This window comes from Geotrypetes seraphini, chromosome 3 (assembly GCF_902459505.1).
Source record: "Geotrypetes seraphini chromosome 3, aGeoSer1.1, whole genome shotgun sequence".
NCBI lineage: Eukaryota > Metazoa > Chordata > Amphibia > Gymnophiona > Dermophiidae > Geotrypetes > Geotrypetes seraphini.
In genome coordinates this window covers 113,378,438-113,403,724 of record NC_047086.1, presented here as the reverse complement: position 1 = coordinate 113,403,724, position 25,287 = coordinate 113,378,438, and the positions used below count along the sequence as shown (strand labels likewise).

The 25,287-nt window shown below is 42.4% G+C and overlaps 1 long non-coding RNA gene across 1 annotated transcript in view; it reads right to left on the bottom strand.

Annotated features, from left to right (window-relative positions):
* LOC117358055 overlaps positions 1-25,287 on the bottom strand; it is a 35,284-nt gene that overhangs the window by 2,119 nt on the left and 7,878 nt on the right. The window contains exon 2 of the long non-coding RNA XR_004538938.1: positions 1,541-1,629. This is a non-coding gene — a long non-coding RNA (uncharacterized LOC117358055). The remainder of the gene's footprint in view (positions 1-1,540; positions 1,630-25,287) is intronic.

Genomic DNA, 25,287 nt, shown 5'->3' with positions numbered 1-25,287 from the left:
AAAATGTTCTGGGGATTTTAAATCAAGTATTTCACAAATAATTTGAGAACAGCTACTCTAGAAGTTTGCTTCCATTGCTTTTAGTTAAAATCTTTACTTATTTATTTAGAGCTCAATATTCAAAACAATTTAAATGGCTAGGAGGTGCTCCTGGGGCTAACTAGGCATTTTCAGCAGCAGTTAACCAGATACTACCACTGAAATGCTTGGTTAGCGTCAAGCCAAAATCGGCTATTTTGGGGACATTCCACGGGTAGAGTTAGCCAGTTAAGTGTGATATTTGGCACTTAACTGGTTAAGATAACTGGGGCCATATGAACAGGACTGCATAAAACACAGTCCTGTCTTTATGCGGTTCTTCATAACTGATTAAGTGCCGAATATTGCAATTAACTGGCTATGTTTTAGCTGGCTCCCTATACTCAGAAATTCAATGCCACAGCTTGGCATTTGAATTTCTGAGTTTAATGCCGGCAACAGTCACCAAACACTATTCAGGCTCAGCTGAATATCAGGCCCTTATTTATCACAGAAGATCTATGAAACTGCATTTTTGGTTCCGACATTATGTAATGCTGGGACCCGCCAGCGATTACTACTAACATTCATGTGACCCTTTGTGTATAAAGATTGCCCACTTCTGTTCCATATGCTAAATGCCATCGGCTATACTAGATCTGGGTATTCAACACCAGGCCATGTATGGACACCAGTACTAATTATCCAGGTCTGTGGCAACATCAAAATTTTGTGCCGTACCTGCGTACCTACTCGGGCAGTTATACCTTTTCTGCAGTCCATCTCGCCCCCGTAACTTCCAGCTACGTTCTGACTGCCAAACTGTGCTGGTGAGGGGGGGTTAAAGCTAGTATTCAGAAACACTGCCTAGTTAAGTACTACTGAATACTGACGGTCAGCTAGTTCACCATGGTTTAAGTAGGGAGATTATCCTGCCCACTTGAATCACACTGAATTGTGATCCCAAAATCTTAGAATTTTATATACATAGTCCCCCTTGTACTGCCAAACCCTTCATTTTATCTGATCACACATTAGCCAATAGCCTGAAGCATATCTTTGGATGCTAAACAAACATTTCTGTATGCAGTTGACAATCTAATTCATGGTCTGAAAACAACTGAACTAGTTCATCTACAGCTTTTAATAATACTTTCCTAAAATGCTTGTGAGCTATTGTAGCAAGCAATGGCTTGAATTCTGAACAGAAAGGTGTTTAATGAAGTTGTTGTAAGCTCCAGTTAAAGGCCTATTTGAAACCACTAGAGTTGGAATCAACCTTTCAGAGAATGAGGAAGATGTTGAGAAAGAGGGCACTTGCCTGAACATTTGTTGTTTGCACATGGACTACTGATGGCTGTGTCTGCATATTTTTAAATTCCAAAAATAACTTTTGTCATTGGTTAAAAAAATACATTTAGAGGACATTTAGAGATTGAATGAAAGTCTCTAAATAGCTATTTCCAGCAGAGACATTATCTGCAGGGTTTATGAATAAATAAATCCCAGCTGTTTCACTGACCTTCTGGGACACTGGTATCGCCCTCCTTCAAATGCTACAAAGCCATCCAAGAAAACATTCTTCTCTCCATTCGCTTTTTTCCAGCGTTCCTGTGGGAAAATATTTTTCCAAATCATCTTTGTACAAGTAAGCTCAAAGTCATCTGATGAGACTGAAAACGACCTTGTGCAGCTAAAACTAGCCCATGCAAAAACAAGGAACCTATGCTTGCTATTAATTATTTGGTAAAAACTAAAATAAGATGTCCTTCAACTAATCTGTACCATAACATAACGCTTGTATACCGCAGCTACCTCTCGGTTCTGTGCGATACTGGACATTCATTAGTTAAAAAATTTACCAAACAATTATGTTTTTAACAATTTTCTAAATGCCAGTTTAGGTGTTGGAATTTAAAATAAAATTACCAAGATGTTTATCCCATATGCCACCAGCTTGATAAGATAGAATTCTGCCAAAGAATCATTTGTATGTGGTATGTTTTGCGATTACCACCAGAATTACTGTGCAGCAAATGCAAAGGCTGTAATCAGTTTTGAAAAAAGGTGAGCAATTAAATCTCCAATTCAAAATTACTACCACCACTATCTAAGTGGGTAATTTTCAAAGCCATTTCTGCAGCCAGAATATCCCTTAACCCACAGAATGGGAAATTCTAGGGGTAATTTTCAAAGGGGTTTATCAAGTGTTAATTAATGAATTAGGGTTAAGGATCTTTGTGTGAAATGATTTACATCTAAATTCTGCCTATGTTTACATACCAGATCTGTGACAACAACAGACTTTTGGTTCAAAATAAACTTTTCTTTTGGTTTACATTTGCCTGCAGCCTGTTTCTGTGACGGGTCCATACCTGGCCACTAGCCCATGCTACTATACTTGTCATTCTCAAACTGACTGGGTTAGGGGCTGTCCGGGGGGAGGGGGGGAAGAAGGCAGAGTTGAAAGGAGCTACTGCTTAACCAGTTACCAATCAGCTAACCAACCAATCAAGTAAGCTGATAAGGTTAGGACAGCAAGAACAGTGTCCTAACCTTATGTGCCGAGTTAACTGGGTACCAGTACCTTAATATCTGGATTTCTGCACTAAAATGGATATTTAATACCAGAGGCAAGAGATGCCCCAGCATTGAATATTCAGGGTTAATTCATCTCATGGCTTAAAAGCCACTTACTACCATGGACTAAATATTGAGACCTTACAACACTGCCTGCCTAACATATTGGGAAAGTTAAGCATAGTTACATACCGTAACAGGTTTATCCGGGGATAGCAGGTAGATATTCTCACATGTGGGTGACATCATCCATGGAGCCCGTTACGGACAGTATGAAAAGTGTACTGTCACTTTAAGTTTTAAAAAACTTTGTGACTGGTCGCACCGTGTGTGCGCAAGTGCCTTCCTGCCCAATGTAGGCTCGCGGTACATAAGAACATAAGCAATGCCTCCACTGGGTCAGACCTGAGGTCCATCGTGCCCAGCAGTCCGCTTGTGCGGCGGCCCAACAGGTCCAGGACCTGTGCAGTAATCCTCTATATATACTTCTTTATCCCCTTTTCCAGCAGGAAATTGTCCAATCCTTTCTTAAACCCCAGTACCGTACTCTGCCCTATTATGTCCTCTGGAAGCGCATTGGGTAAAGAAGAACTTCCTAGCATTCGTTTTGAATCTGTCCCCTTTCAACTTTTCCGAATGCCCTCTTGTTCTTTTATGTTTTGAAAGTTTGAAGAATCTGTCCCTCTCTACTCTCTCTATGCCCTTCATGATCTTGTAAGTCTCTATCATATCCCCTCTAAGTCTCCTCTTCTCCAGGGAAAAAAGACCCAGTTTCTCCAATCTCTCAGCGTATGAAAGGTTTTCCATCCCTTTTATCAGACGTGTCACTCTCCTCTGAACCCTCTTGAGTAACGCCATATCCTTCTTAAGGTACGGCGACTAATATTGGACACAGTACTCCAAATGCGGACGCACCATCGCACAATACAAGGGCAGGATAACTTCTTTCATTCTGGTTGTAATACCCTTCTTGATTATACCTAGCATTCTATTCACTCTCTTAGCAGCCGCTGCGCACTGTGACGTTGGCTTCATTATCATGTTCATCATTACCCCCAAGTCCCTTTCTTGGGTACTCTCATTCAATAACATCCCTCCCATCGTATAGTTGTATCTCGGGTTTCTGCTTCCCACATGTAATAATTTACATTTCTCAACTTTGAACTTCATCTGCTATCTCGTTGCCCATTCCCCTAGTTTGTTCAAGTCCCTTTGCAATTCTTCGCAGTCCTCTTTAGTCCGAGCTCCACTAAATAGTTTGGTGTTGTCCACAAATTTTATTATCTCAACTTCGTCCCTGTTTCTAGATCATTTATGAATATATTAAATAGCAGCGGCCCGAGCACCAAGCCCTGCGGAACACCACTCGTGACCCTCCTCCAGTCCGAGTAGTGTCCCTTCACTCCTACCCTCTGTTTCCTACCAGCCATGTTTCTGATCCATCTATGTACATCTCCTTCCATCCCATGGTTTTTCAGTTTCTGGAGTAGACGTTCATGAGACACCTTGTCAAAGGCTTTTTGGAAATCTTGGTATATGATGTCTATGGGGTTTCCTCTGTCCTTGCGTTTGTTAATTCCTTCAAAGAAGTGCAATAAGTTAGTTAGACACGATCTCCCCTTGCAGAAACCATGTACCTCAGTTCAGTAAGCAAGTTAAGAAGCAAACTAGGAGAGATGGGTGGGATGTGAGACTATCTGCCTGCTGTCCCCGGATAACACCTGATACAGTAAGTAACTGTGCTTTATCCTAGGACAAACAGGCAGCATGTTCTCACATGTGGGACTCCCTAGCTTACTGCAATGGGATGGAGAGACAGTTGAACATTAAGAAAATAAATTTTGTAATACTGCTTGGCCGAAGTGACCATCCTGTCTTGAATAGGATTCTAGACAATAGTGATATGTGAACTGAGGACCAAGTAGCTTCTTTTCATATTTCATCTATGGGAGTGGAACATAAGAATGCAACTGAAGCTGTCATAGCTCAAGCCTTATGTGCTGTTACATGACCCCCGAGCTGCAGCCCAGCCTGAGCATAGCAGAAGGAAATACAGGCCGCTAACCAAGTGGAAACAGTTCTCTTGGATAGGATCAAAGGAGATGAACAGTTGAGGAGATGATCTATGTGACTTAGTCCATTGTAAGTAATAAGCCAAGGCTCATTTGCAGTCTAAAGTATGAAGAGCTGTTTATCCAGGGTGAAAATGAGGCTTTGGAAAGAAAACTGGAAGCACAATCAATTGATTCAGATGAAATTCTGTGACTCCTTTCGGATGGGTGCAGAGAACTACTTTATCATGGTGGAAAACTGTAAAAGGTGGGTCTGACACCAACGCTTGAAGCTCACTCACTTGATGTGCAGAAGTGATGGAGATTAAAAATATCACTTTCCAAGTGAGATATTTAAGATGAGCAGAAGACATTGGCTCAAATGGAGGCATCATTAGTCTGGTGAAAACAATAATAAGATCCCAAACTACTGGAGGCGTTTTGAGAGTTGGTTTGATATTGAAAAGTCCTTTCATAAATCTGGAAACAAGAGGATGAGCAGTCAGAGATTTATTGTTGACTGGCACATGGAAAGCACTGATAGCACTAAGGTGAACTCTGACTGAAGTGGTTTTAAGACCTGAATTGGATAAATGAAAAAGGTAATCCAACACTGAAGATATGGAGGAGAATGAAAACCGTGTCCACTTCTGTTGGTACCACTGCTATAGACAGTTTTCTGGATGCATCTAAAATGATTCTGACAGGATCAGAAAGCAGCATCTGCTGAGGTCATCCTGAGTGGTACCAAGCTGTCAGGTGCAACGACTGTAGATTGGGATGTAAAAGAGACGCTTCTGTGTGTGAAGAGATGGAAAGATCTGCAGGGGTATTGGATCCTTGACATTGAGCTGAGGTAGAAGGGAGAACCACGGTTGTCTAGGCCACCAAGGAGCTAGGAGGATCATGGTGGCTGACTGTCATTTGATCTTGACTAGCGTTTTGAGAATGAGAAGAATTGGTGGAAACACATAAAGGAATTTGTCGGTCCAATCCAGGAGAAAGGCATCTGCCTCTAAATGATGAGGAGAGTATTGTCTGGAACATAATTGAGGCAGTTTGTAATTGTAAGGGGACACAAATAGGTCTATCTGAGGAGTCCCCCAAAGAGAGAATATCTGATGCAAGATTGCAGAGTTGAGCGTCCACTCGTATGGCCGAAGAAATCTGCTGAGTTTGTTGGCAAGTGTATTTTGCCCTCCTTGAACATAGACAGTTTTTAGAAATATGTTTCGAGCAATTGCCCAGTTCCAAATATTCTCAGCCTCTTGACTGAATCAGAGAACCTGTACCTCCTTGCTTGTTTATGTAATACATTGCAACTTGATTGTCTGTGCGTACTAGGAGAACTTAATTGGATATACTGTTTTGAAAAGTCTTCAGAGCATGGCGAATTGCTCTGAGTTCCAAGAGGTTGATATGGAGCTTCTGTTCTTGAGCAGACCAGTGACCTTGTGTGTGAAGACCATCCAGATGAGCTCCCCAAATGTACTTGGACGAGTCTGTGTTCAGAACTTTCTGATGTGGAGAAATTTGAATCAGCAGCCCTTTGGAAAGATTTCAGGAATTCATCCACTACTGAAGAAATTGATGAAGCGATGACATGACTGTAATTTTCTGTGAGAGTGGATCGAGAACTTGAGACCATTGAGATGCCAAGGACCACTGAGTTGTCCTGAGATGAAGTCTTGCAAAGGGGGTAATGTGGATTGTAGATACCATATGACCCAATAGTATCATCATTTGTCTGGCTGAGATGGACAGAAGATGATAGACTTGACTGCAAAGTTGAATCCAATTGTCTTGTCTTTGTCGAGGCAGGAACGCTCTGAGTTGAATGGTATTGAGCAGGACTCCTATGAATTGTAGAGTTTGAGAGGGTTGAAGGTGAGATTTTGGAAAGTTGACTTTGAACCCTAACTGTTGAAGAAACAGGATTGTTGACTGTGTTACTAAGAGCACCCCTCGAGGAGAGTCAACTTTTATAAGCCAATTGCCAAGATAAGAAAATACTTGGAAGCCTTGACCTCTTACAGCTGCTGCCACTACTATTAGGCACTTGGTGAACACTTATGGAGAGGAGGCTAGGCCGAAGGGCAGAACTTTGTATTGAAAATGTTGATGGGCTATCTAAAACTGCAGAAATTTTCTGTGAGCAGGATAATAATAATAATAATTTTATTCTTATATACCGCCAAAGCTGTAGAAGTTTGAGATGGTTTATAGCAAGAAGCGCTGGATAATCAGCGAAGAGGTTACAATCAAAGTCAGCAATAATCTTACATAATGAAGGAATATGAAAGCTATATGTTCATTAGGGTTACTGGTTCATTAGGGTTACTGGTTTAGTAAGCAGAGCTGAGTAGATTCTTAGTTAACAAATCGATTGAACAAGCTCGTTTTTACCAGTTTTCTAAAATTGAAGTAGGATGATGAGAGCGTGAAAACGTTACTAAGCCAATCGTTCCATTTGCCTGCCTGGAAGGCCAGAGTTCTGTCCAAGAATCTTTTGTAGTGGCAGGCTTTTATTGTCGGATAGGAAAACAGATGTATTCTTCGTGTGGGCCTAAGATAACTTGCCAGATTGAAGTGGGAAACCAGGTAAGTGGGGGCTAGGCCAAATATTGATTTGTAACACAGACAGGAGAACTTAAACAGGATTCGCGCCTCTAGGGGCAGCCAATGGAGTTTTTGATAGTAGGGGCTTATGTGTTCCCATTTCTTCAGCCTAAAGATCAGCCGAACTGCCGAGTTTTGAATGACTCTGAGTCTTAGGATGTTTTTTTTGTAGGATCTCAAGTAAATAATGTTGCAATAATTGGTATATAGGAATAAGCCTATTTAGATCAAGAGCGCATAGCCAATCGCTTTAATCTAATAGCGGATATAAAGTTTCCGGAGAAATTGGATGTATACCTCCTGTCTTCTTTGAGATGAGAAAATACCTGGAGTAGAACCCCTGATTTTTCTGAGTAGAGGGTACTATATCTATGGCATTTAGTTGAAACAGAGCCTCTATTTCCCGAAGAAGAAAGGATATCTGCTGAGAGTTGAAAGAGGACTCTCTTGGAGGATGATTTGGAGGTATAATGACAAAATGAGAGAGTAACCTTCCCTGATGACTTTGAGAACCCATGGGTCGGTTGTTTTCAGAGTCCAACGTTGATGGTAGAATTGTAGACAACCTCTGATTGGTTGAGGAAGAGGCTGAGATAAGGGAACAGTGGCTAAGCTCTCTAGAAGCACGTCAAAAGGATTGAGCTGATTTTTGAGGAGCTGCCGCCTGAGCTTTCTGATGCCATTCTTGCTTTTGCTTCTTTTGCAGTAGTAGCCTAGAAGCAGAAGGTTTAGAAGTATATCACCTCTAATATGAATAGGAAGGTTTAGCAGACTGCTGTGAAGCTTGAGGCTTAGTCTTTGTTCTGAACAAAGAATTTCAATTCTTTTCATGTTGTGTTAATTTTTGCGTGGCCGCCCCTATAGAATTGCCAAAATGTTCTTCTCCTAAACATGGAATATTGGCTAATCTATCTTAGAGTCTTTTAGCCAAGCTAGGCATCTCATAGTGACCGACATAGCAGATGCTCTAGATGACATCTCAAAAGCATCATAGGCTGACCTCGAAATATATTTTCTAGTCTGTGAAAGTGTGTGAATAGTTTGCTGATATTCTTCAAGGTGTTCTGAAGTAATATACTTCTCAAAGCTAGGCAATTTCCTTACTAGTTGTTTTAGATAACATGCCATGCACAAATTGTAATTAAGGACCCTGCTCGTCAGCATAGAATTTTGATAAAGGCGACATCCAAATTTGTCCATAGTACGGCCTTCATGCCCAGGTGGTGCTGAGGCATAAACTCTTGCACTGGAAGATTTTTTAAGGGTTGATTCTACAAGTAATGATTGAGGTTGAAGTTGTGGTTTATCAAACCCTAGACAATAAATAATTCTGTAAATGGATTCTAATTTCCTTGGAGCTTCTGTGATAGGCGTTTCCCAATTTTTGAGCAGCGTCTCTTTAAGATTGCCATGTAATGGTAACTTGATCAGCTCTTTGGGAGGCTCATTATAGTCCAACACATCCAAGTATTCAGCACTTGGTCCTGTGTCAACTTCCAATCTGACAGGTAGGGCTTTGCCCAGCTGCCTAATATATTTAGTAAAGGAAAGTCTTTCTGGAGGAGATCTAGTTTTGGGATGCGTCTTCTGTGGTGACTGCTAGGAAGGAGTGTCATAAGACTTAGTTGAAGATAAAACAAATTGGCATTCTGAGTCAAATCGCAAATCTGAATCATAGAGAAGACTTGGAGAAACTGTGCTTAGAGAAGAATGATGTCTATGAGATGTTTTGTGACGTCTTCAGTACCAATCCGATTAAGACAATGACGAGGATCGATGAGTATTCCTTTTTCACTTCAAAACACAAGATCGACGGGATGAGGATTGACGGTGCCTTAGCATCGAATGCCATGTTGAAGAAGAACATTGATGCTTTGATGGAGAATGCTGATGAGAAGAGCTAGAATGCCGATACAAAGATCAATGTTTGGAGGCAGAACAACGTCGAGATAGGGAATGACAATGACTCGAGAAGATTCAGGAGAAGTAGCTCAATACTCCGATGGATAGCCAACATCTGTACCTTGAGGCCTCATACTGCTATGCTCAGGTTGGGCAAGTATCGAGGGAGTTGATGTTAGCACCAGCATGCAGTGCAATTTGAACTTATCACTAATCTCCCTCTAGTACAGGGGTCTCAAAGTCTCTACTTGAGGGCCGCAATCCAGTCGGGTTTTCAGGATTTCCCCAATGAATATGCATGAGATCTATGTGCATGCACTGCTTTCAATACATATTCATTGGGGAAATCCTGAAAACCCGACTGGATTGCGGCCCTCAAGGAGGGACTTTGAGATCTCTGCTCTAGTAGAACTCATCGAGTTTCTCCTTGAAAGTATGCACTGGTACTGATGGCTCATCAGCCGGTACCATCGGTGCAGCAGGTTGTCTCAGAGTGGGTGACCGTGAAGGAGAGACAAGCTGGAAAACTGGAGAACGGTGGTGTTGCTGTTTGGTCTGCATCAAGGGATTCGATGCTGTTGAGACCTGCAACGCTTGCTGGGAAGTGAATGGTTTCTTAGCTGGCTTTGCCGATGCTGTAAGATCAGTGCAGGAGTTTTTGATGTCAGTGGCTCCAAAGACTTGCCAGTGTCCATGGCCAAGCCAGATAGCTTCTCCTGTTGAATGCGACAAGCTTTGATAGAGCACTTTTGAAGGTGAGAACACCGAGCACAAGTTTCAACTCGGTGTTCAGGGCCCAAACACTGCAGACTCCAACTATAAGGGTTGGTGATGGAAATAGGCTGCTGACACCTATAGCACTTAAAACTTGTTAAAGGTTTTGACATGGAAGGAAAAATTTCATCAGTGAGATTAAACTGAATTTTGGAAGTGAACAAGAGACCTGCCAAGGAAAAAACCCCAAGACTGAAGCCTGGGATTGAACGATAAGAAAAAAGTAAAATATACTCTCTCTTTTTTTTTTTACAACATGAAAATAAATATATTATAAGGAAAAATAATTTATTAAAATGAAGAAAAAATGTGAAAGCAGGAAGGCAACATATACTGGAGTCCAGCCAAAAATAGTATTTCGATCCATGGAAAATGAAGAACTGAGGTACCGTGAGCCTACGTAAGGCAGGAAGGCACTTGTACATGTGCGGTGCAGGCAATCGTGAAGTTTCTTAAAACTTAAAGTGACAGTACATTTCATACTATCTGTACCGGGCTCCGTGGATGACATCACCCATATGTGAGAATATGCTGTCTATTTGTCCTAGATAACATAAGAACATAAGAACATAAGAAGTTGCCCCCGCTGAGTCAGATCAGAGGTCCATCTTGCTCAGCGGTCCGCTCCTGCGGCGGCCCATCAGGCCTAGTGCCTGAAACAGTGATCCCTGATTAATTTTATAACACATGTTCTGAAGGGAAAGATTCTCATGTATATGCATACTTTTGAAAACTGAACTATGTGCATATTTACCTAAATAGCAGGTTAAAAAAAAAAAAAAGAGAGAACATAATTTCCTTTGGGTAACTTTAAAATCAAATGTACAGGCACATGTTTGCTTTTGAAAATCAAGCAGAATCCAGAGAATGAAAAGTACGCATATAGAAATTGTTTATTAAAGGAGGCAGATATAAAGTTACTCCCTAAATAAATCCACAGTGATGCAGCAGCTGCACACATGTTGCTTATGACAAAATGTAGAGATTTCTTTGTAATTGTAAAGCATTTTCTATGAGGCTCAGCCAGCAGGATTTACTGATTTGGCCAAGAGAGTGACTTGGCTCCCTGTCTTTGAACTGGTGACCCCCATAGCCAGGTTGTTGAGAATATCTACAGTGCAATAAATACTATGAGATAAATTTCTGCATACTAGGTTTCCAATGTATGCCAATTTATCTCATGCAAACTCAGAGAAGAATTTTATAAACATCTGCCTAACTTGTGTAACAAATACAGTATGATGCTCAAAAATGAGTGCAGGAAAAGATTGGTGTCAAGTATTATTCTATAAAGAGTGTACTTAGCATCAGTTCCAGCTCCCAACTCTGAGTGCCAGACTGAAACTTGGGGCTCCTTTTACTAAGCTGCGATAGCGTTTTTAGTGCACGCTAAACCCGCGCTACATGGCTAGAACCAACGCCAGCTCAATGCTGGCGTTAGCGTCTAGCGTGTGTGGCAATTTAGCGCGTGCTAAAACCGCTATCGCAGCTTAGTAAAAGGAGCCCTTAATAGAAGTCCCAAATTATTCTATAGTCTAATGGTTAGTGCAGTGGTTTGAGAACCTGGGGACTGGATTCCATTCCTACCCCATATCCTTGTGACTCTGGACAAGTCAATTAATCCTCCATTGCCCTGGGTACAAAATAAGTACCTGTATATAAATATAAACCGCTTTGACTGTAATTACAAAAAGGCGGTATATCAAGTCCCATCCCTTTTCCCTATAACACTATGTGCAATTTTTGGGATCACTTATTTAAAAATGTATTACTCACAACCATCCAACAATTCTGAGTGATTTACAGTCCCACATACTGTACATAATTAAAACAATATCACAAATTAAAAAAGACATGTAAACATATAATTTCATAAACTATAATAAAATAGTATTCTTGTATAATCCCTCTGGAGGCTGAACTCATGGGTAGTGCATTTATTCCAGCCTTGGCTGCAGAATTTAGAAATAAAACCAGTCCCCTCTGCGAGGTCACCTGTGTGGACACTCCCCTTGAAGCTCGGTTTGTTTCAGCAGCCTTGCTGAGAACTTCTAGTTTATTTCTGCTCATAATTTTATTTCTCAATTCCTAGTCTTTTATTTACTTCGGTGCCGTGGGTATTGCCCAAGTGCTGCGGATTCACTCTGAGAGTATTCCTTCAGCGGGAGATCGCAGACTTTTCCTTAAAAATTGTCTGCTTCTGGAGGGTGCTCTGTAAGCTTGAACTGCAGTAAACCCTCTAGACCAGTGTTTTTCAACCTTTTTACACCCGTGGCCGGCAGAAATAAAAGAATTATTTTGTGGACCGGCAAACTACTAAGACTGAAACCCCCCCCCCCCCTGCCCTGTCTCCGCGAGCTCGGTCCCTGCAAACCATCTGATCCCATCCGCACAAACCTCAGTTATGATTTTATATTGAACGTATTTTATTAAAGTATAAAAAGAAACAATAAAAAACTGAACAAGCCAAATTATTATAGAATGCTACACAGAAATATCATGCTAACAGAATATTGCAGTCACACATGACAGGAATAATGTTAGGGGAGTGCCCCCTGGTCAGAGAGAGCCCTAAGCCAGCTGGAAGCTAAAGAAGCACTGCCTGGGCTTTGCAGTCCACAGTTTATGTCTCTAGCAGGATATATATTTCAAATCTGATATATTCTAATGACAAAATAGAAATAAAATGATTTTTTTTCTACCTCTTGTTGTCTCTGGTTTCTGCGTTCATCTTCTTTCACTCTTTTCCTTCCAGCATCTGCCCTATCTCTTCAATCCAGCATCTGCCCGTTCCACCCACTGTCTGCCCCTTCCAGAAACTGTCTGTCTCCCCCTTCCATCTCTCCTCTAGACACCCCCCCCCTTTGGTCTGGCATCCATCATCTTCCCTCTGTTCCCTCATGGTCTGGCATCTTTCTCCTTTCATCTCTCTTTCCCTCCCCCCTGTGGTTTTTAGAATCTCTCTCTTCTCATTTCCTCCGCTCAGATCTCCCCTGGTTCATCTGGAAAGGGGTAGAGCGCAGGCTGCTGCGGTTCTGTGGAGGTACACCGGGATCGGAACTGGACCGCGCATCTTCCTTAATTCCCCTGAGGGGTCCTGGCGGTTGTGATCTGTGGTGACAGGGAAGGTGAGGTGGTCAGAAGATCCAGTTTAATCAGTTCCCGAGGTACTGATCGCCCTATGCTTGCACTGTGTATTGCTGGCTGCCATTGAAATGTATCGCAGCACATGTCTGTGGAGTCACAGAGTTTGCAGATTTTGGGGGGGTGCTGAAATCGGGGGTTTGGGTGGTTTCCCTGCATGCCCTGGTTTCTCCCCAATTGTAAAATTGCCATTTTTTGCGTTTCCAGGCTTTTTTCCCGGGCGTTTTTAATGCAAAATTGGCACCCGTAGCAGCCATCTTGGATTTTCTTCAAAGTTTTTAAAAGTATATTTTTTTGACTTAGAAACTTCATTTTTGCTCTAAACTTCACAGATGGCCACCTCAGGACAAGATGGCATGGATTCATGCATTAGATGCGGCGGATAGCAGCTGGATTCGCGGTCGTGTATCCAATGCACCACACGCCGCAAGGGGGGGGGTCAGTTGTGTGCGGATCCTGCGCCTTCCTCCTCCTGAGAGGCTCTAATGCCCTTTAATTCCACCGGAGTCACGATTGCTGTGTCCGGGGTACCTAAACTGGGTATGGATGGCGTTTTTGCAAAACGCAAGCGCAGTTCCAGGAAAAAGTCTCCTCAGCGGTTCCGGCCGCTGGTGACTGTTTTTCCCCAGATTTTGTGGATCTGAGCTATCTGGCTATATGAACCCCCCCCCCCCCCCCCAAAAAAAAAAAAAAACCCCAAGTAAAAGGGGCTTTGCCTGTTTCTCCCACTCAGACTCCAGTACAACAGTCTGTTCCACCTTCGGATGCCAGTATGCCAATTTGTTCCTTTGCTGGGGTACCAGAAAGCAGGCGGCTCATCCCTGCCCTTGCTTCTGCTTCAGTGTCTGTGCCTTTGCTGTCGCCTGTTTCTTTGGCGTAATCAGCAGATGTGGCTAACTTAGTGGATCTGGGTGATACCCAGAACAATGGGTTCTGAGACCTTGTGGATCGCCAGGCGGTGTGCTGGCGTGCTGGCTCTTCAAAACTAGCCACCTGCCTATCTTTATTTTTGGGTCACTATGAACACGGAACCTTATTTCAGAACATGTGGTTCAGACAGAATGTACAGTTCTGAGCCTCCGCTGTCCGCATCCTTGCTGGACAATGCGGTTTTGGTGGAAGTGCTGTTAGAGGTTTGGGAGTCTCTGGAGGGTTCCCTTATCCTTGGACATGGCAAAGTTGTATCCCATGGCATCGGACTTCAACTAGTGCTTGGTCCCACTAACGGTGGATTCAGCTGTGACTCAGATCGCCAAGCGTACCTCTTTATCCTCAGATGGAGGGGTTGTCCTGCATGATTTTCAGGACAGAAGAGTGCATTTTGATCTCAAGCATCTTTCTGTTTCCGCTACGGTGGGAGGGCGAACTGCAGCGGCCACTTCCTTGTGGCCTGGGCATGTCTGAATTTTTTGACAGACACACTCTATGGCATCTTGAACTAAGCTGGGAGCTTCTTCAGGGTCCGCTTGGCGAATGACTTGGATTCACCAGTGATCGGGTGCTACTCAGCTACAGGCTACACTGAGCAGGTTCCCTTTTAAAAGTTTGATCCTGGTTGGCCAGGGTTTGGATGACCTTATGGCCAGTGTTCAGGACCGTAGCCTGAGGTGCTCCATGACTCTAGACTTAACATAAGAATATAAGAATTGCCAATGCTGGGTCAGACCAGTAGTCCATCATGCCCAGCAGTCTGCTCCTGTGGCAGCCCGTAGGTCAAAGACCAGTGCCCTAACTGAGTCTAGCCTTACCTGCGTACTTTCTGGTTCAGCAGGAACTTGTCTAACTTTGTCTTGAATCACTGGAGGATTTTTCCCCCTATAACAGCCTCCGGAAGAGCGTTCCAGTTTCCTCATCTGACCAGGGGTGTGGGACGGCCGGATTTCGTCCTTTCAGGTGCACTTCTCAGTTTGTCGGACCTCCAGCGGCAGGACAGCGTTTCAGAGCTCCCTCCAGTCCTCGCTTTGGAGGTACAGCACACCAACAGTTTTCCTACTCCCAACCTTCTGCCCCTCCCTAGAGAAAATTATGATGCCAGGTCTCTGGCGGGATCCCCCCCCTCCAGTTCGGGGGGCAGCTTTCGGCCTTCCTTCCGGAATGGCAAATGGTAATCTTGAACCAGTGAGTCTTCGACGTGCTTAGGGAAGGCCTTTGACTACAGTTTTTCCGGCCTCTGCCAAAATTCTTCATGTCCCTTCCTGTGGGAATTCTGGACAGGGCCAGCAAGGTGCGAGCCACGGTGAACAGGTTCTGGATCTGGCAGCTATAGAGCCTGTCGAGACTTGGGTTCCGGGAGATACTTGATTTACTTCATTATGCCATTGAAGGACACCGAAGATTGCAGACCAATTCTGGATCTGAAGGCAGTGAATGCCTTCCTGTGAGCTCCGCGTTTCCAGCTGGAAACGATGCGTTCAGTGGTGGCAGCAGCAGCGCCTGGGGAGTTTTTGGCTTCCATGGACCTCTCAAAAGCATACCTCCACATCTCTGCACTTAACCAGAACATTGGCTCTGAATTAAGCTTCTCTACATGCTGGGCTGTTACAAGTTTTTCCCTGACAGTGCCTGGGTTTTAGAGCACAGGTTCTACTTATAAAGAAACAACTTGTTTCAGGAAAAAGTTGTACTAAAGTGAAGCAATGTAATATTTCTGCATGCTATGCTACCCAGTTTGCTGGGAGGTTTTTTTTTCTTTTCATTATCTGGCCAAGGACTGGCAGTGCTCATTTTGAATAAACATCTGAGTAAATATTGCAAGCCTAAAGTATATAAACTAATTGTTCTGGTGAAGAGGACTATGTTGTGAATGTACTGTTAAAAGTCCAGAAGCAGGGGACTGTGTTTAAGCCATTACTGACAAACGTGGAAGCTTTGATGTTGGGGTTTTTTTCTGTATGAGAAATATATGATTTCATGGAATGAGTGTTTATTTGATACTGCAAAGCTGAAGCCTGTGTTATGGTTTATTTGGACAGTGGCTGAAATAAAGCTATTGGGTTTTTCTTCCATTTCTGATTAAGACTCATTACTTGCATGTTAGGTTGTTAGCCAGCCAGACAAGTCGTGAAGGGTCCCTTGGTTGTAAGGGACATGCTGGGACAGAAGTTTTGTCATGATCCCATGGGCTTGCTGCACATCTCAGGGGCGTGGGTGTGACAACGGCGGGTGTGACAGGAATTCGACGGGGTCGGCCTCCGCAAAGGCCTAGAGATGTTTTCCGGCCTGATGTGCAGGAGTTCACATGGATCCTTTGGCCCTGGTGGCACATGTTCTGGCCTTCCTGTGGGCTGGCCTCAGGAAGGGTCTGGCGGTTTCTTCATCCATGTCCCCATTGTGGGATTGTCATGTTCAGGTCCCTCTTCTCTCGGGGGTTCTCTGGCATCTCCCCTAGATGTTGTACACTTCTTACGGGGGGCGGGGAGGCTGTGTCCTCCTTTGAGACTGCCGTGTCCTCCTTGGGATCCGAGTCTGGTTCTCCACTCGCTGGCTAGTCTGATCTATGAACCCCTGGATGGGATTTCTCTGAGAGATGTTACCATCAAGACCGCTTTCCTGGTTGTGATCACTTCTGCACAGGATCTGTCAGAGCTTCAGGCTATATCATGCAGAGATCCTTTTCGCCGCATCACGGAGTCTGCGGTTGTTTTGAGGACCATGTCTTCTTTTCTTCTGCACGTTGTTTCCGCAGTCCACATCAACCAGGTAGTTTGGCTACCCACTTTTTGTTCTGTCGGGGTCCAAGTCTAAGAACCATGTTTTGCGGTCTCTGGATGTGTGGTGTCTCCTTTTGAGATACCTAGAAGCCACTAACGACTTCCGTCTGTTGAACCATCTGTTTGTCCTGGCGGACTCCCCACGCTGGGGTTGGCCTGCTTCCGAGGCTACCATCTCACATTGGATATGTGCGGCCATTTCTGCAGCCTATTTGGCGGCAGGGAAGAAGCCTCCCCTTGGGGTGAAGGCTCACTCTACCGGAGGAATGGCTCCCTCGTGGGCTGAATCTCATGCAGTCTCGCCTGAGGAGATTTGTCGGGCGGCCACGTGGGCTTCCCTTCCTCCCTGTCTTTAAAGACCTTCCTTCCCCCCAAAGAAAAAGGCAGGAGGGATGCCCAAGGGAGGAACCCGAGGCGTTTGAGTCAATCAGGGCCTTAGGCTCCTCCCTGTGCATAAGTGTCATTGAAAGAAAGGAGGAGCAGGTGGTGTTTTGAATACCTCCTGCTCCCAACATTAAGGTACAGGGCATGGGGGAGTGGGCATACCTCCTGCTGGTTTTTTTGGAGGGGGGAGTAAAGCAGGACCTTCGTGGCAGGAGGGAGTGAGCATCCTTCCTGCTTTTTTCTTCATGGGGAGAGGGGAGGTCTTTCCAGGCAGGAGGGAGTGGGCATCTCTCCTGCCATTTTGGGGGGGATCAGGGGGGATGGTGGCTCAGGAGTGCAAGCACGGGTAGGGGGGCAGGCTTTTTTTAAAATGGGACTGATGGTGCGTGTTTAAGTTGCGCAGAAATCTGTTCCATTAAAAAAAAAAAGCAGAAGCCCTGACAGCAGTGACAGGAGGCTGCTTCCCCTGTTAGGGCTCTGCACATGTCTCAAATGTCTCAATCACTCACTGAGTGACTGAGTCGGTGGGTTTGCATGCAAATGATTTGCACCTCCGTGCAAAACATTTGCATGCAAACTTAAAAGTGAATCAATCGCTGTTGGAAAATTGGCCCTTGGTGGACTTATTAGAAGCCAGCAGCCAGATAAGTTTTTGAAATATCACACTCTTTATAGAAGTGTTTTAAATTGTGGAATTAATTTTGAAGTCTTTATCAGTTACATTTACAGAATGGGCATATAATTGGAATTTGACAGAGTAAGGGGTGGACACAGATTTTTTTTAACATTTTGATTAACACGCTGTGGTGTATAATTAGCATGAGAGAACACTTATGATGTAACTGGTGCATTAACTATTCGGGGTTTTCTCTGTCATGCAGCTTTTTTGAACAGTGTAGACTGCCAAAGTTACTGAAGTTCTCTCTCATTACAAAATTATTATAACTGCTTATCCAGTGCTTATCTATTGTATTTTGGAGTTAGAGGAGTGTAGTTTTTGATTCTTTTATATTTACACCTGAAGGGGAGGGAAGGGTGTATGCTTAGGCAGACTGGATGGACCATTCAGATCTTTATCTGCCGTCATTTACTATGTTTACTATGTATGTTACTATGAAACAGTTTCATAGTTACCATCTTTACAGACTGAGGCAAAGTTTATCTATAAGTCAATTCCTGTAACTAAGGAGAATTTGTTATTCTTTAGATGAATTTCATAATCAAGTTAAAACATTGAAAAATAGTCTTTATCAGCAGGGATAACCTAAAAAAGATGATTTAGGGTATATTTATGTGAATTTGCCCAAAGGGATCTCCCTCCTCAATTATCAAACAGAGAAGATGCAGTTTGATTTTTGTACAGAAATTTACTCTTCTCTCAACCCAAATTAATCGCATCATATTGAAGCATTGGCATGTGGCTTGTTTAGCATGTAATGATTTTCCAGAAAAACCAATGTTCTCCTATCTGAGAACTAAAACTATTGTGGAGAAATGGTGAATATGAGTATTCAACTGGTACAACAGAGAAGAACTAATAATAATAACAGTTCCCAACAGGGAAAAATTGAGACAATTTCAGTTAAAAAAATACAATATCAGATAAAACACACAATCACAACTATTATAGATTCAGCATTAATTAAATACAGCATTGGTTTAAAAAGGGGAGCATATTTTTTTTGATTTGATTTGATTTGATTTCTTATATACCGCTATACCGTGAGGTTCAAAGCGGTTTACAATTAAGATAGATTAAAGATTAAAAACATAACTTATTAAAAATGAAAAAGCACCATCTCAAATATATAAATTATCAAATAGTTGAGTTTTCAAAGATTTCCTAAAGGTAAGATAAGAGCAGGCTTGAGTAATCAACGGTCTCAACCAGGAAGTCATCTTCCCCGCTTGGTATTCCAATGTCCTGTCCAGAAGAGTCTTAGAGAGACAGGCTCTTGGAGTAGAGAAGATGAACATGCCTGAATTTCTAGTGCATTTTGTTGAATTAGTCAATTTTAAATAAGATATCTAATATAATAAAATGGTAAGCCGCGCATGCGCACTAAAAAAAACGTGTTCCCTGAGCTGTCGCGAAAAAAACAATTGCGCATGCGCGGCCCCGGCGGCGGCTTTCAAATAAAAAAAAAATTTCCATAGCTGCGGCGGCCTTTCTCACCCCCGGCTCCTCTCTCGAACTGGACGGTCCTCGCGTCTGCCTACCCTTCCCCCCAACACAGCGCATTTTCCCCCCCCCCAACGAATTAATAAATCGAGCCGGGCCGCCCTCCACAACAGACCAGAGGAGTTCTTTGCCGCTCACCCCCCTTCCCTTGCCGCTGACCCGAATACCTACCCGGCGATTCAAGCAGCCTGTGCAGCAGTCTTCACACGCTGCTTCAGGCCCTTCTACTGCCCTGATTTGCTCTGCCGCGTCTCTGATGGTGTCATCAGAGACGCGGCAGAGCAAATAAGCGCAGTAGAAGGACCCGAAGCAGCGTGTCAAGACTGCTGCACAGGCTTCTTGAATCGCCGACTTACAAGGGAAGGGAAGGGGGGGGGCACAAGGACTCTATCCGAGTAATTAAAAAACTCTGCACAGGGGGAGCAGAAAGAGATGATGATGGACAGGGGGGGAAAGGAAGGGAGGCCTATTGTTGGACAGGGGGAGCAGGAAGAGGTGCAGATGGACAGGGGGGAAATTAAGGGAGACCTGCTGATGGACAGGGGTGGAAATGAAGGGAGGCCTACTGCTGGACAGGGGGAGCAGGAAGAGGTGCTGATGGACAGGGGGGAGGTAAAACAAAGGGAGAAGGGCTGCTGCTGGATAAGGGGAGCAATGAAGAGGTGGTGGTGGACAGGGGGATAAATGAAGGGAGGCCTAATGCTGGACAGGGGGAGCAGGAAGAGGTGCTGATGGACAGGGGGAAAAAATTAAGGGAGGCCTACTGCTGGACAGGGGGAGCAGGAAGAGATGCTGATGGACAGGGGGAAAAAATAAAGGGAGGCCTTCTGCTGGACAGGGGGAGCAGGAAGAGATGCTGATGGACGGGGGGAAATGAAGGGAGGCCTACTGCTGGACAGAGGGAGCGGGAAGAGGTGATGATGGACAGGGGGAAAAAGGAAGGGATGCCTATTGTTGGACAGGGGGAGAAGGAAGAGGTACTGATGGACAGGGGGGAGGTAAAACAAAGGGAGAAGGGCTGCTGCTGGATAAGGGGAGCAGTGAAGGGGTGGTCATGGACACAGGGGAGGTAAAAAGAAGGGAGAATGGACAGGAAAAAGTGGCTAAGGAGACAGAGAGAGAAATAAATAAAGACAGACACACACACATATATTCTAGCCCGAGGGAGGAAAATGCTGCACAGGGAAGTAGGGAGGGGGGAAATGCTGATGCACAAGGAAATGGGAGGGGAAGGGAATGCTGATATGGCTACTGTACAGGAAAGTGGACAAGGGGAGATAAATGCTGCATAGGGGGCAGAAAGAGAGACAAATAGAAAGAAAAACAAATAATAGGATGGAGGGACAAAGAAATAAAAGAAGAAAGACACAAGGGCAGGGAGTGAGACAGAAAGAAAGACAGACATACATATATTCTAGCACCCGTTAATGTAACGGGCTTAAAGACTAGTCAGATATAAGGGTAGTAAACCAAAAAGAGCCTTATAACAGATACACCCAAACTTAAAAAAACTCTAGCCTCAAAAGGCAACTAGTACAATCTTACATAAAAAGGACTAACACGATCGTATTTCTTAAGCCCAAAGATCAAATGAACTGCAGAATTCTGAACTAAATGAAGTCTTAATAAAATCTTTTTTGGTAACCCCAAGTAAACTATATTACAGTAGTCCAAGGTAGACAATACAGTAGACTAAAGGATACCATACAACATGTGGTCAGTGCCAATGATGTGCGCTTTCCATGATTGGTGAAACTTGAAATACACAAATACACAAATATTGGGTATGTATATTATGCTCGAGAGGTGACAAATTGTGCTACTATTCATAATACTGTATATATGATTCAGTGCCCATGTCAAATACTATATATCAGGTGCACTATATGTTGTATTAAAATTCATTTGACAGAACATAAATCAAGAGTCCACACAAAGTGATACTGCTCCCTTAGTTCGACATTGGCAGTTGATGGGTCACAAGTTAAGTGACATTAGATGGCATATAACTGATGTAGTAAAAGTAGGGTGAAAGGGATGTAATATAGATAACTTATTAAACATCAAAGAACAAAGCTGGATCTATCATTTAAACACGCTGGCTCCAGTGGGGTTAAATGAATTGAACTGATGTTGCTAGAATAGTTTCTACTGTGGATTTTATTGTATGGTAGGTTTCGGAATGTGACGTCGCATCAGCTGATTAAAATTAAAAGGCAGTGGATGTTAGATGCCACCATATTGAAGACTGCACACTATGGAGAACATTGGTAAGAGGAATCATGATTTAATGATTTGATTCTACTATCATAAGGATTGATTTGATATTCAACAGAACGTTTTAGGCAGCTCTTCATGACAACGAATTCCGAATATTATTGCTTATTACTCATTCCTATGGCCATTTTAGAAAACAATTGAAGACCTATCTTTTTTCTAAATATTTGATTGTTTAACGAATCATCTTATTTCATGTAACATGTTTATTTTTATAACTTTTTGTAAACCGCGTTGAACTTCTGGTTACGCGGTCAATAAGCACAATGTTATGTTATGTAATTTTAAGCATTCATGATCGGGTTCAAGTTAATTCAATGAATGTTTGTCACTGCAGCTATATATTTACTATGAGGCACATCGACCCTGAAGTAGGAAAGTGAAGCATGAATTCATGTTGGGAGGGGTGATCATTGGATTTACATTTCATAAAAATAAGTCAATGACATAAATTTATTGTAGTTCCTACCTCCTTTCCAAGTATAATCTGTATGGTTTGTCTTTAGTTTGAAGATATTTGTGTTTTAAACTATTGTACCCCTATTTTTATCAATATTGTACTTTCGCCTAGAATTTTGATAGGCGTGTAATCAAATTTTAAATAAACTATGAAACTATAATATAAGGAGATTGAAGAATTACTACAAAATTTTACACACAAGTTTTAAAATAGTATAAAAAAACAAATACACATAAATAATCAAATCCTCAGAAAATCAGCAATCAGGAAAAATCAATGCCGTGTGAGCGGACTGCTGGGCATGATGGACCACTAGTCTGACCCAGCAGCGGCAATTCTTATGTATGGCAAGGATGATATTGTTGCTAGGAATTATAAGGAAAGGAATGGTAATTAAGACTAAGAATATTATTGCTTCTCTTATCACTCCATGGTGTGACCTCACCTTAAATATTGTGTTCATTATATCTAAAAAAAAAAAAATAATAGTAGAATTAAAACGAGTTCAAAGAGCAACCAAAATAATAAAGGAGATGGAACTTCTCTTGTATGAGCAAAGGCTAAAATGATTAGGGCTCTTGGAAAACAGGCAGCTGAGGAGAGAAATGATTGAGGTATACAAAATCCTTAGTAGTGTAGACTAGGGGATATTCAAAGTTACACAGAAATAACTTTAAAACAAATAGGAGGAAATAATTTTTCACTCAAAGAATCAATTACGCTCAAGATCTTGTTGTTGGAAGATGTGGTAAGAGCAACTGCTTCAGCTTTTTTGGACTTGAAACAGCCCCAACTTAAAAATTAGTGAAGACCACTGTCCTACTGCCTACTGTATTTTTGCAGTGATTTGTGTTGAGAATGGGCATTGAAAAACTCACAACACTTTGCAATTTGTGCAATGTATGTTGCTTATTAAAATTAAATAGGTACAAAAAAACCAGGACACTGTGTTAGATGAACCATTGATCCGACCCAGTATTACTATTGTTATACTCTTTGCAGGATTTTGTATTACTTCTTGATGTACTTTGGCACTGAGGGGGAGTTTATTTGTAGCATTTACTGAGGCGACACTGTATCTGCCTTGACCTCTCTGGAAAAAGCAGAATATAAATGATAGTTAATTAAAATTTTCTCTGCATACAGTGTGCTTTGTGTAGTTTAATTATACGGTTATCATTATGTATTATATTGTTATGTTGGGGTGTTGGGCTTGGGTAGGGGGGAGTGGGGACAGGGAGGGGGGATTAGGGTTGACATGTGGTGGACAGGAGTATACTTCATTTCTTGTTTGAAAATATAGGAGTATATGCATTTTGTGATTTTGTATTTTTTGCTAATTGTTCTTTTGGAGGTGTCTTGGTTATTGATTGTTTGTCAACAAACAATTTCTAATAAAAATCTTTTAAAGTTAAAAAAAAAGATTATATTGTGTGATTATCAGTGGTCTCAAACTCAAACCTCTGTACGGCTACATTTTGGATTTGTAGGTACTTGGAGGGCTGCAGAAAAAAATAGTCTATAACTCTTTTTTTTTTTTTTAATTGATTTGAAAATTATCACAAGTAATATACTTGTTAAAGAAATACAGAAAGCAAATAACAACATGACGAACAAAATTATAAATGCGGCATTTAAATTATCATCCTTCTTAGACCTCAAAATCAAAAAAAGGAGGGATCCAATTATTCCATGGAGAGAAATAAAATCAAAAACCTTTATCAGAATGCTGACTAACGTTAAACAACCCCACTTATCTTTTAAATCCAACAGATCATATACATTACTTATCTTTAGAGATCTTTTTAAGGTCTAGAAAGACTCTCAATTGTGATGGTAAAAAGAAAGTGTACTTAATCCCCAAGTATCGAATCAAACATTTACAGGGGTATGCCAAAAGAAAGGAAGCCCCCAAACTTTTAGTCTCATCATGCATAGAAAGGAATTCTTTTCTGCGATCCTGTGTTGTCTTAGATACATCAGGATAAATCCAAATTCTTTGTCCTGAAAATTCTTGATTTAAGTTCCGAAAGTAAAGTTTCATTATAAGGTTTAAGTCTTCTTCAAATACCAAGGAGACTAAGAGCGTTCCCCTTTCCTTAACATCAGAAAGGGATTCCTCCAACATTGCGGTCAAATTTTTTTCCACTACCAAATTTCCTCCTTCGTCAACCTTAGTCATAGCAGTAGGAATATAATAAATTTTATTTATAGGAGGAATGGTTTGTTGAGGAATTTTGAGAATTTCTATCAGGTATTTTTTAAAGTAGTCAAGAGGATTTAAGGCCAGTGATTTTGGAAAATTTAGTATACGTAAATTTAGTCTCCTGTTAAAGTTCTCAAATTGTTCCAATTTAGTATGCACACAAGTCTTATCTTTAACCAACGTTGATGTTATTTCCTTTAAGTCTTTAACTTCAGATTTAACACGGGTTATTTGTTCAGCAGAGTCATGTTTAGTTTGTTGAATTATTTTAGATAAATTATCCACTTTCTCTGAGAGACTAAATACCTCTAATGTTGATCCTGTAAGCTTGCTGTCGAGACTCTGAAAGGCCTGCCAAATGGTCTCAAGAGTTACCACTGGGGGAGTCTGAAGCAGCGATAAACTCGCTGGGACTCCCGAAGTCAGTTGCTCAACTGTCTTTCCCACAGGCGCTCCTTCCTCCAAACTCAAGTCCAGATCCGCAACTTCCGCCCCTGGACTCTCTGTCGGGGCAACCCGCGTCGACGTTGGACACAGCGGTACGCTGGATACCGGAGGGGACAGTGAAATTTCATGCCCTAAGAAGCTGGACGCTCCATCATCCAGACTTGCAGCAGGACCCTCTTCTCTCGGTTCCGAGGTTGTAAGCTGGCTCAGAAACCTCTTCAGGGTTTGTTGCTGTACCGGTGTAGAGGTTCTGAGCTGGGAGGAAACCGTTCTCAGAACCCCCTTCCTGTTGTACAGAGTCTCAATGAGTACATCGTTCAATTAAGTGTTTCTGGGTCTCCTGAAGCAGAACACGAAACGGGGCCGCGTTGAGACCCCTGAGAGCTATACTTACAAGATAAGTGTTCCAAACTAGCAATCCAGTGAGATTTGTGGCATAAGAAATTTGAATACTTACGCCAGCCTTACAAGCAAGTCTAATTATCAATACATGTTTTACCAGTGTTCAGAGAGTGTTTTTTCATGAAACATAT